This window comes from Lipotes vexillifer, unplaced genomic scaffold (assembly GCF_000442215.2).
Source record: "Lipotes vexillifer unplaced genomic scaffold, Lipotes_vexillifer_v1.1 scaffold1654, whole genome shotgun sequence".
NCBI classification, from domain to species: domain Eukaryota; kingdom Metazoa; phylum Chordata; class Mammalia; order Artiodactyla; family Lipotidae; genus Lipotes; species Lipotes vexillifer.
Window position 1 is genome coordinate 329,726 of NW_006794528.1, and position 9,932 is coordinate 339,657.

The window sequence follows — 9,932 nt, forward strand, 5'->3', positions numbered from 1 at the left end:
GACTCTCAACCACTGCGCCACCAGGGAAGCCGGTACATGACTCTTTTTGAATTATGGTTTTCTCAGGGTATATGCCCAGGAGTGGGACTGCTGTGTCATATGGTAGTTCTATTTTTAGTTTTTTAAGGAACCTCCATACTGTTCTCCACAGTGGCTGTATCAATTTACATTCCCACCAACAGTTCAAGAGGGTTCCCTTTTCTCCACACCCTCTCCAGCATTTGTTGTTTGTAGATTTTCTGATGATGCCCATTCTAACTGGTGTGAGGTGATACCTCATTGTAGTTTTGATTTGCATTTCTCTAATAATTAGTGATGTTGAGCAGCTTTTCATGTGCCTCTTGGTCGTCTGTATGTCTTCTTTGGAGAAATGTCTATTTAGGTCATCTGCTCATTTTTTGTTGGGTTGTTTGGTTTTTTGATATCGAGCTGCATGAGCTGTTTGTATATTTTGGAGATTAATCCCTTGTCAGTTGCTCATCTGCAAATAATTTCTCTGATTCTGAGGGTTGTCTTTTTGTTTTGTTTATGGTTTCCTTTGCTGTGCAAAAGCTTTTAAGTTTAATTAGGTCCCATTTGTTTATTTTTGTTTCCATTTCTCTAGGAGGTGGGTCAAAAAAGATCTTGCTGCGATTTATGTCAAAGAATGTTCTGCCTATGTTTCCCTGTAAGAGTTTTATAGTGTCCACCCTCACATTTAGGTCTTTAATCCATTTTGAGTTTATTTTTGTGTATGGTGTTAGGGAGTGTTCTGATTTCATTCTTTTACATGTAGCTGTCCAGTTTTCCCAGCACCACTTATTGAAGAGACTGTCTTTTCTCCATTGTATATTCTTGCCTCCTTTGTCATAGATTAGGTGATCATAGGTGTGTGGGTTTATCTCTGGGCTTTCTATCCTGTTCCATTGATCTACTTGTGCTTTTTTAGGACTCACGTGAGTTACTGTCCGTTTTTCACTCAGTCTGTTCCTTTCCCCGGGAGAGGGGCCACGTGCTACCTCCCAGGGGTGTCTCCTTGCATACCAGCCTCTTTTGGACTTAAAGAGGATGGAGATCTTTTAGGGAAGGGAAGAGAGAATGCCTGCCTGCCTGCCTGCCACTCAGCACTCAAAAGAGCAGGCCGATCAAGCCCAAACTCTTATGCCTTGGACCTTCCCCAACTCCACCCCAACAGTCTATCAGAGTGTGAATCTAGAAACCATTTACACGAGTTCCCCATGGGAACAAGAAGCTACAAGAAGGCAGGCAAGGAGTAAGGGCTCTAATTTAAGATTAGAACACATAAGATTCACATGTTCTAGTCAAATCCATATTTATAAAAAAAAATCCAGATTTATCATTTTCAACCATGGTGATGCCTGTTTCACACCACACTAAAACATCTTTATGGGGCTGTCATAGAGAAACAGGATAGAAACCCTGGGCTGGGGATGAGGAGACCTGGTTCTCTTCCTGGCTTGGCTTCTTTTTTATTAATTTTAATTTTAGTTTATTTTTTCAGCTTTATTAAGGTATAATTGACAAACATATAAAACATATAAAGTGTCCATGGTGGTGATTTGATATGTGTATACATTGTGAACTGGTTTGGCCTCTTTAGGTGTCAGTTTCCTCATCGGTAATAGGGTGACCGGACTACGTGACCTCCAAAAGTCGTTCAAGTGCCAAGATCCTAACCCAGGATCCTGTCTCCAAGGGAGAGACTGCCACCTGGCATTCAAATCTTCCCACCACGACAACTGTGCAAACTAGTATCACCCTCACCCACAGACACACAACACTGTCCTATCACAGGGAACTCAGTTTTGGACAGGCTGCTGGTGCACAGAAGGAAGTAGGAGATCAGCGTATTCAAGGGAACTCAGCCCTGAGAAGAGCTGATGGCCCTGCCCAAAGTCTCGGGAGGCTGAAATGTATCAAAACTCCCATTTAATAATGTGTACTGAGAACCACAGGTGCCACGTGGAGAACATTGCTGTTCCCATCCCACCCTTCTCCACCCCACGCTAAATCCTGTCCCCTTCACCCGTTTCCAGGATGGCTGCCCCTGGAAACCAAGGTACAATCAGAAGGCTGTTTGGCAAGTGTGAGTGTCTCTGTGACAGGCGGGGCTCCCTGGTCCTCTAGAGTCCTGCCCTCCTAGGTCTCTGTGCCCCCCCACCCTCAGTGCCAGAGACACAGTGGCCAGGTTCCTTTGCAAATGCCATTTCTCCGTGCTCCTGGCTGCTTTTCCTGTTTCTGATTACTCAGGTTCCCATTAAAGTGTGGGGATGGCTTTGGGGAAGTTCTCTAGTAGATGCTAATTTAGCATAAATGAGATTGGAGGAGCTGATTTCCTGGGAAGTGTCTGACTTTATTAGTTGGGAAGGGTGTGGCCCACCTCCTACAGGGCCCGGGGCTGCCCCCTTTTGCCACCCCTCCCCCCCACTCTTTGCTCAGAATCCTTTCAGTCTTTGCCAACCCCTCTGACCTCCTTGCAACCAGGCCCAGGTTGCAAGGAGGTCATTTTTGTCTTCCATTGGGAATATTCTAGTAGGCTTCTCCCCAGGTATCCACTCTAGGGCGTCCAAGGCAAAAGAGCGAGCTTCAAAAATGTGTATAGGATAAAGTTGGTGACCCGTGTTTATAGGAACCTGCTTTATGAATGGCAAGCGTTACATGTTCTACACATATTATCTCAACCATTCTTTACCACTCTATGGGGTAGGCACTATTGTAACCCCCATTTTACAGGTTTTGGACCTAAGCGGTTCAGAGAGAGTACATCGCTTATCCAAGATCACACAGTTATTAAGAGGTGGAGGGGCGCTCAAACTCAGTTCTGTCCATTGCCAAAGCCAAGTCTCTGTCCATCAAGTCACTGTCTTCAAAGGCCAAACATTTGTTGAGAACCTACTATGTGTAAAACCCTGGGGCCAGTACTATGATAAATATCCAGATGAATGAGGATGGGTAGCTCTTGCATTCCAGGGAGACAGTTTCTAACTGGGCAGTAGTTTAAATGTGAGGAATTCTATTCCAAAGCAGATTGCAATAAATGCTGTCTCTATGGACAAGCAGAGTCCCATGGGAACGTGAATAAAGGAGGGAGATTAATCCATGCTGTGTGTGTGTGAGAGAGGGAGAGAGAGAGAGAGAGAGGAGGAAAGAAGAGAGAAAATATGAATGAGATGGGTGCTGGGCAGAATTTTTCTAAACATGGGCTTTGTGTTGTGTCTCAGTGGGTTGGAGGGCTTCCACAGGCTGGAGTGAAAGAGGCCGAACAAAGAGCTTGAGCACGAAGCCAGGGCGAGAGCACTGAGAATCTGCTCAGCAGTCAGGCCCATGTGGTAGGTGGAGAAGCAAGGCTGGCAGGTCAGTCAGGACCAAATTAGGGGAAACTTGATGCCATGGAAGGGTCTAGGCTTGCTTCTGGGAGCAGTGGGCAGCTGCTGACAGCTTCTAATAGAGCACAGGCAGGAAGTGATGATGCAAGTTTGCAGTGAGATCTGGCAGTGAGGGGTGGGGATGTGGCCTTTGCGTGTTTCCTCCCTTCTTTGGCCAACACCCACTGCCAGGCTGGCCACTCAGCGGGGACACGAAGAGAACTGGTTCCAGCCATGCAAGCTCCCAGTCTTAGCACAGGCTGAGCGCAAGGCACCTTCAAGGCCTGTGGGAGGGGTTCAGAGAAGGGAGTGTCCTGATTTTATTTTTGGCTGTCGGGGAAGGTGTGGTCCAGTAGGAAACATTGAGGGTCCTGGGGTAGGAGATGGCGGGCATGGGCAGGGGAAATGGAAAGGAAATGCATTCTGAGACGTGGTGAAGTCTTTTCAACTCAGCCAAAGCAGAATAAGTGCCCTCGCCCCTTACAAATTCAGGCTAATTTCTGACTTTGAAAATCTTTTTTAAGGAAGTACAGATGAATTTGTCTTTCAAGTGCTGTAAAAACGCAATGAAATCCAGAAACCAGTTGCCAAGCCATTCAATTCACCAGAATTATTTTTTTGATTCAGTTATAAGAAAAAGTGGTAAATGACTATAGCCAAGTTAATATCAGGACGTTGTGTTTCCCTGGTGGCGCAGTGGTTAAGAATCCGCCTGCCAATGCAGGGGACACGGGTTCGAGCCCTGGTCCGGGAAGATCCCACATGCTGCAGAGCAACTAAGCCCGTGCGCCACAACTACTGAGCCTGCGCTCTAGAGCCCACGAGCCACAGTTACTGAAACCCACATGCCACAACTACTGAAGTCCATGTGCCTAGAGCCCGTGCTCCGCAACGAGAGAAGCCACCGCAATGAGAGGCACGCGCACTGTGACGAAGAGTAGCCCCCGCTCTCTGCAACTAGAGAAAGCCTGCTTGCGTGGCAACAAAGACCCAACACAGCCAAAAATAAATTAATTAATTAATTAATTTAAAAAAAAGAAATCAGGATGCAGTAATAACCAAAATGGGAAAAGAATTTGAAAAAGAATAAATACCTGTGTATGTATAACTGAATCACTATGCTGTACATCTGAAACTAACACAACATTGTAAATCAACTATACTCCAATATAAAATAAAAGATTAAAAAAAAAATCAGGGTGCATTTTCTACAAGATTAACGAAGAGTAGCCCGTGCTTGCCGCAACTAGAGAAAGCCCGGGAGCAGCAATGAAGACCCAGTACAGCCAAAAAATTAAAAAAAAAAGCAGCTAGTTTAGCTCACAACTCAAAAAAGTGCTTTAAAAAAAAAAAAAAAAAATCAGGATGTCAACCATAAGACTACCCACTGTGGATGACCACAGGCAGAATCAGTGGTATACGCAGAAGGTGACAGTCTAGGACCCATTCGAGGGGTATGGGGGAGGCAAGCCTGCCTCTGTAGCCATCTTTCTCCAGGAGAACCAGCTCATGCATCCTGCACACAGGAAGGGCCGAACGAGAAGCATGAAAAAAATCTTTTTGCAGCTTCGCTTTGCACAGACTCTGGCAAGCGAGGAGCACTGTGATATCAAGAGCTGCCCAGAGGACTCTGTGTTGCTGGACAAATGTGTCACCTCTCTAGGACCAGTTTCCTCCTCTGTGAAACTTCTGGCCCTTCCAGTTCTCTCATCATTCTGCCCTAAGGGCTCTCAGGGTAATCTTCCACGAAGCCTTGCTGATTCTGAGCTCCATTTCCAGCCTGAAAGCACCAGCCGCTCCATAGGTAGCTGAGAAAGGCCAAAAGGGCTCTAAAGCCCTTTCCTTACTTTTCCACTATTGTTCTTCAGATGGTAATAATGTGAAATACCTTTTTCCTCCTGCTGCTGCCAATTTATAACTGGGTCAACCACAGCAGAGCTTTCTAGATGATGGAATTATAAAATATGCTTATAACCTTTGGTGTGATTACATAAATGCATAAATTATGGGTGTTGGCAACTTCAGAAAATGGTTCTGATCATGGCATGTGGATCCCTGTTCCCCCTTTCCAAACATTAAGTATTTGGCTAAGGGAGACAGAGCAGGGGAATCTCCATTTTGGAAGCAGCTATTATTATTCCTATTTCATAGACACAGGCTCCAGAGAGGTCAGGCTGCTGGCCCAAGGTCACACAGCAGGCCAGTGGCAGAAGCAGGACCCCAGCTTGATTGGACCCAAAGCCTTGCTTCTTTACAGTGCATCAGACACCTCATGGAAGGGTCTGGGACTATGAAAATCTATGTTCTGGTTGGGTGAGAAATTCATTTTCTGGTTAGCTGGATAGTCCAGATAGCTGAATTGTCAGGTTAGGTTAGGTTAGGAGGAGTGGGGGAAGGCAGAGATGGAGGTTCTCTAAAGCCTAGGATTCTTTTCCCCACCAAAATCCTACTTCTTAAAGTGTATGAGCCTCTCCCTCTCAGTGGTTTGCAAGCTCCTCATGGACACAGTCTCAGAGGTCTGGTCATTATTATGGTGTGGGGCAGTCACCTCTGCATTCGAATCTCTCCTATTTGGTTCTTCTTTTTTTAAAAAATACTTATTTATTTATTTGGCTGCACTGGGTCTTAGTTGCGGCCGGCGGGATCTTCATTGCAGCCTGTGGGCTCTTAGTTGTGGCATGCAGGATCATCTAGTTCCCCAACCAGGGATCAAACCTGGCCCCCTGCACTGGGAGCATGGAGTCTTAACCACTGGACCACCAGGGAAGTCCCTCTCCTATCCGGTTCCACCTAGGTGTGTGCTGTGGTTTTCATTTGCATTTCCCAGATGACTAATGCAGTTGAACATCTTATAGATGTTAATAATTGTTAGTGGTACCCTTTTTTCCTCTGTCTTATCTCTCATCTTTCTGCATCTTTGCACCCTTATCCCCTCTCCCAGGACCTGGCAAAGTGCAACCCTGAAAGAGTCCCGAGTCCTGGGAACCCAGATTTCTCTATGATGGCAGTTCTCTGCTCCAGAGCGTCAGCTGCCCTTTAATGTCTTTCTGCCCTCCTTGCCAGCCTCACCTCTCAGCTTTCTACCTCCTTGCACGTGACTCTCCAGCCAGACTGGCAGTCTCAGACCCTCTCTGAGTCTCTGAGCATTTGAAGGTACAGTTCCCTCTGCCTGGGATGCTATGACCCCCTCCCCCACTCTACCTGGTTAACTTCTTTTTTAATTTTTTATTTATTTTTTAATATTTCAATAAATTTAACCAGAACAAACATAACATAGCGGTAAAAAAAAGATTACAAAAACTTAAACTACATCTTGACAAAGACCTGTAGGAAATAATGTGCAAACCAGCGCTGGTCCCCAGAAACACTTTGCGTTAACTTTTTATTTATTTTTTCACACACACACACACTGTATTTTATTTTTACAAGAGATAAATAAACTGACACCAAGCATTGTAAATGGATGACCGCAACAAAAGCAACAACGATTGCAATTACCAAACACGAAACACACTCATACTATGTCATAATATTGACATTCAGTCCAGTAATCCTCCACTGTAACAGGTACCTGGTTAGACCGCAACAACAACGATTGCAATTACCAAACACGAAACACACTCATACTATGTCATAATATTGACATTCAGTCCAGTAATCCTCCACTGTAACAGGTACCTGGTTAACTTCTGTATACCATTCAAGTCTCAGATCATATGTCACTTCCTCTTGCCTGATGCTTCCCCCACCCTCACCCACCAACCTGGGTTAGTTGCCCCTTGTTTGTGGCTAAGTAACATCCTGTACTTCCCTTCATAACACTTATCACACTGGGTTGCACTTGCCTCTTTGCTGATCTGTTTCTCTTGCTCCCTTCCTCATCCCTTTGAGGATGAGACTTTGTGTTGTCTCACTTTTATATCCCGTGAGCCTTGGGCATCAGTAATATTTGTTGAATGAACAATCTGGCCTGGATCCCTTTAAAAAGGATAAAAATCCGCCCTTCTGGCCAGCTATCCTAGAATCAATGATTTCAGGCCATCATCCTTCATCCCCCACATCAACCCTCCTATCTGACAAGGTCTCAAGAAAATGGACATTTATTGAGGGTCTACTGTATACCAAGCACCAAGCCAGGCCCTTTCTGTGTGAAGTCATTTTCACAATTTAAAGGCTTAAGACTCCATGTCTAGACGGCACTTTGAAATTCAGAGGCTCTGATGTCCAGTCAGTCAATGAACAAAGGGGAAAGGAGTGATATTACACTTTCCATCTTGACAGTGGCAAAGAGATGTCAACAGAGGAGGCCCCCACGTAGTGCAGAGCTCTAAGTCCCTGTACCTTCAGTGCCTGGCACGTGGCAGGTGTGCATACAGTATTTGTTGGGTAAATGAACAAATGGTTGAAGAGGAAGCACCGAAAGAAAGAGCAGACTGGAAGCTTCGAAGACCCAACATTTCTTTCTGGACCTGACCTAATATATTTCCCCCACGTGTTGATAAACAAAACTAGACACTGAAGTATTTTTGTCATGGGCAGCTGTCCACAGTGCCAGCCAAGGCTGATCCTTGTGATTTCTGCTCACTCTATTGACTAAAAATGACTGCACCCAGCTGTAAAGGGAGCTGAGAAATTTCTTTTCTGAAACCAGGAGGAAAAGAAAACAGATGTGGGGTGAACAGTTGGCAGTCTCTGCTGCGGGATACAAGGATAGTCTTGCCTCTGCCAGTGTCATTGGGTGGCCCTGAGCTATCACAGGATAAATGGATGTTCACTCTAGAGCGGCGCTTGAGGATCATCCAGATTCAACTCCCTGATTTTACAAATGGGAGACTGGGGCCCAGAGAGAAAAGTGACTCCTTGACTTGTCAAAGAGTTGTTTGGTGCTAGAGCCATTTGGTTTTGCTTAATTGGTCAGTGCTTTAGCTGCAAAGTGGGTCTTTAAACAAGAAAACCTTCTCATCTCCTTCATAAAAGTGCTGTGAAGTTTACATTTCAATGATAAAGAAGAAAGCATTAAAAACAATAGAAAAAAGCAATACAAATTAAGATGTTGATGATACAATGATTGTTACAGTGGTACTGAACATAAATGATCCTTTCTTTAGTTACTTAAAAGGCTCTTCTGTGTCCTGTGGTCCTTAAGAGTCTTCCTCCTTATTAGGAACTTCAGCTACCCCCATAAAATACAGCAAAATTATTTAGCTGGCCATGTGTGTGAGGGGTGAAAACCCCTTTGATAAAAGAGCAATTACTAATTGTGTAAATTTATGCAATTGTTTATACCTTCTTTGAGCTTTAGTCTTTCATCAGTAAAAAGGAAATGATAATACCTCCAACTAAGATTTGTTGTGGGGATTAAAGAAGAAATGAAAACCATTTGATATAGTATCTTGCACCCAGTTGGGACCCACTTAAGGTAGATTTCTGCTCTTGCAGAGTTACGGTCCTTTCTGTGAATACACACAATGATTGATGTAATTGCTCTTGAAAGGGGCACTTCCAACAACATTTAATCAATAAATATAATCTTTTCCCAATATCTTCAATTGCTGAACTCATTGCCTAGGATCCACAATTGAAAAGAAAAGCATCTGCTCCCAAAGGAGACTGAATGTAAACAGAAAAGCCCAGCACCATGTGACAAGATGCAGGAACAGAGTGATGGTGTGAGGGGATGGCTTAAAAGTCTGCTTGGTTGAGTGATGGAGGGCTTCCCTACGGACGCTGTATGCTTCATGGGGGAGGAGTTACAGTTGGGCAGGTAAAAGGGAATGGAGGGGGGAGGACACAGAGGTGTGAGGAAGCACATTGTCTATAATGAGGGAGCTATTTTAGATATTGCTAGAACCGTTTTGTTTTTTTTTTTAAAGCTTAACAAAAGAGAAGGGACAGGTGACTGTGATGGCAGTGGGTTTCCAATTTTATCTTGCCACACGTAGGGAGCCACTGAAGAATTTGGGGCAGGGAGATAATGCAAAAGGGGTGAATGAAAAGAACTGGGAGAATGACAGCCAGTGAGGGCTGGCTGGCTGAAGCCCACACCCAGCCCCATCATTCATTTAATCATTCAACAAATAGTTCCTGAGGACCTGCCACGCACCAGGCTGAATTCCAGAAGCTGGAAATCAGGCAATGAACAGCACTAGAAGGTCTCTGTTCTCATGGAGGAGACTGACAATAGATAAACAAGTAAACAAGCAAGGAAGTATCAGATAAGTGCCTCTTGGAAAATTAAACAAGGTGATAAAAGAGTCCCTGAGCGGCTTCTCCTCACCCTCTCCCCCTCCTTCCGAATACTCACCAAGCCTCCTCTTGAGTTTTCCAAGGAGGTTTTGCTCCTAGAAAAATCTCTAAGGTAAATAATTAACCTAGCTCTCTCGGTGCTTCCAATAAGGCTTCTTCCCCTGGGCCTGGTCAGCTTGCAATCCTCGCTTCCGGACCACCCATTCTGCCAGCAGTCTCAAGTCTAAAAGTTAGGGGATGGTCATAACAACCTTGAGACCGGTCCTGATCATGGTTCCCTCCGCAACCTGTAAACCCACTTCGCCACCCCCCCCCCCCCCC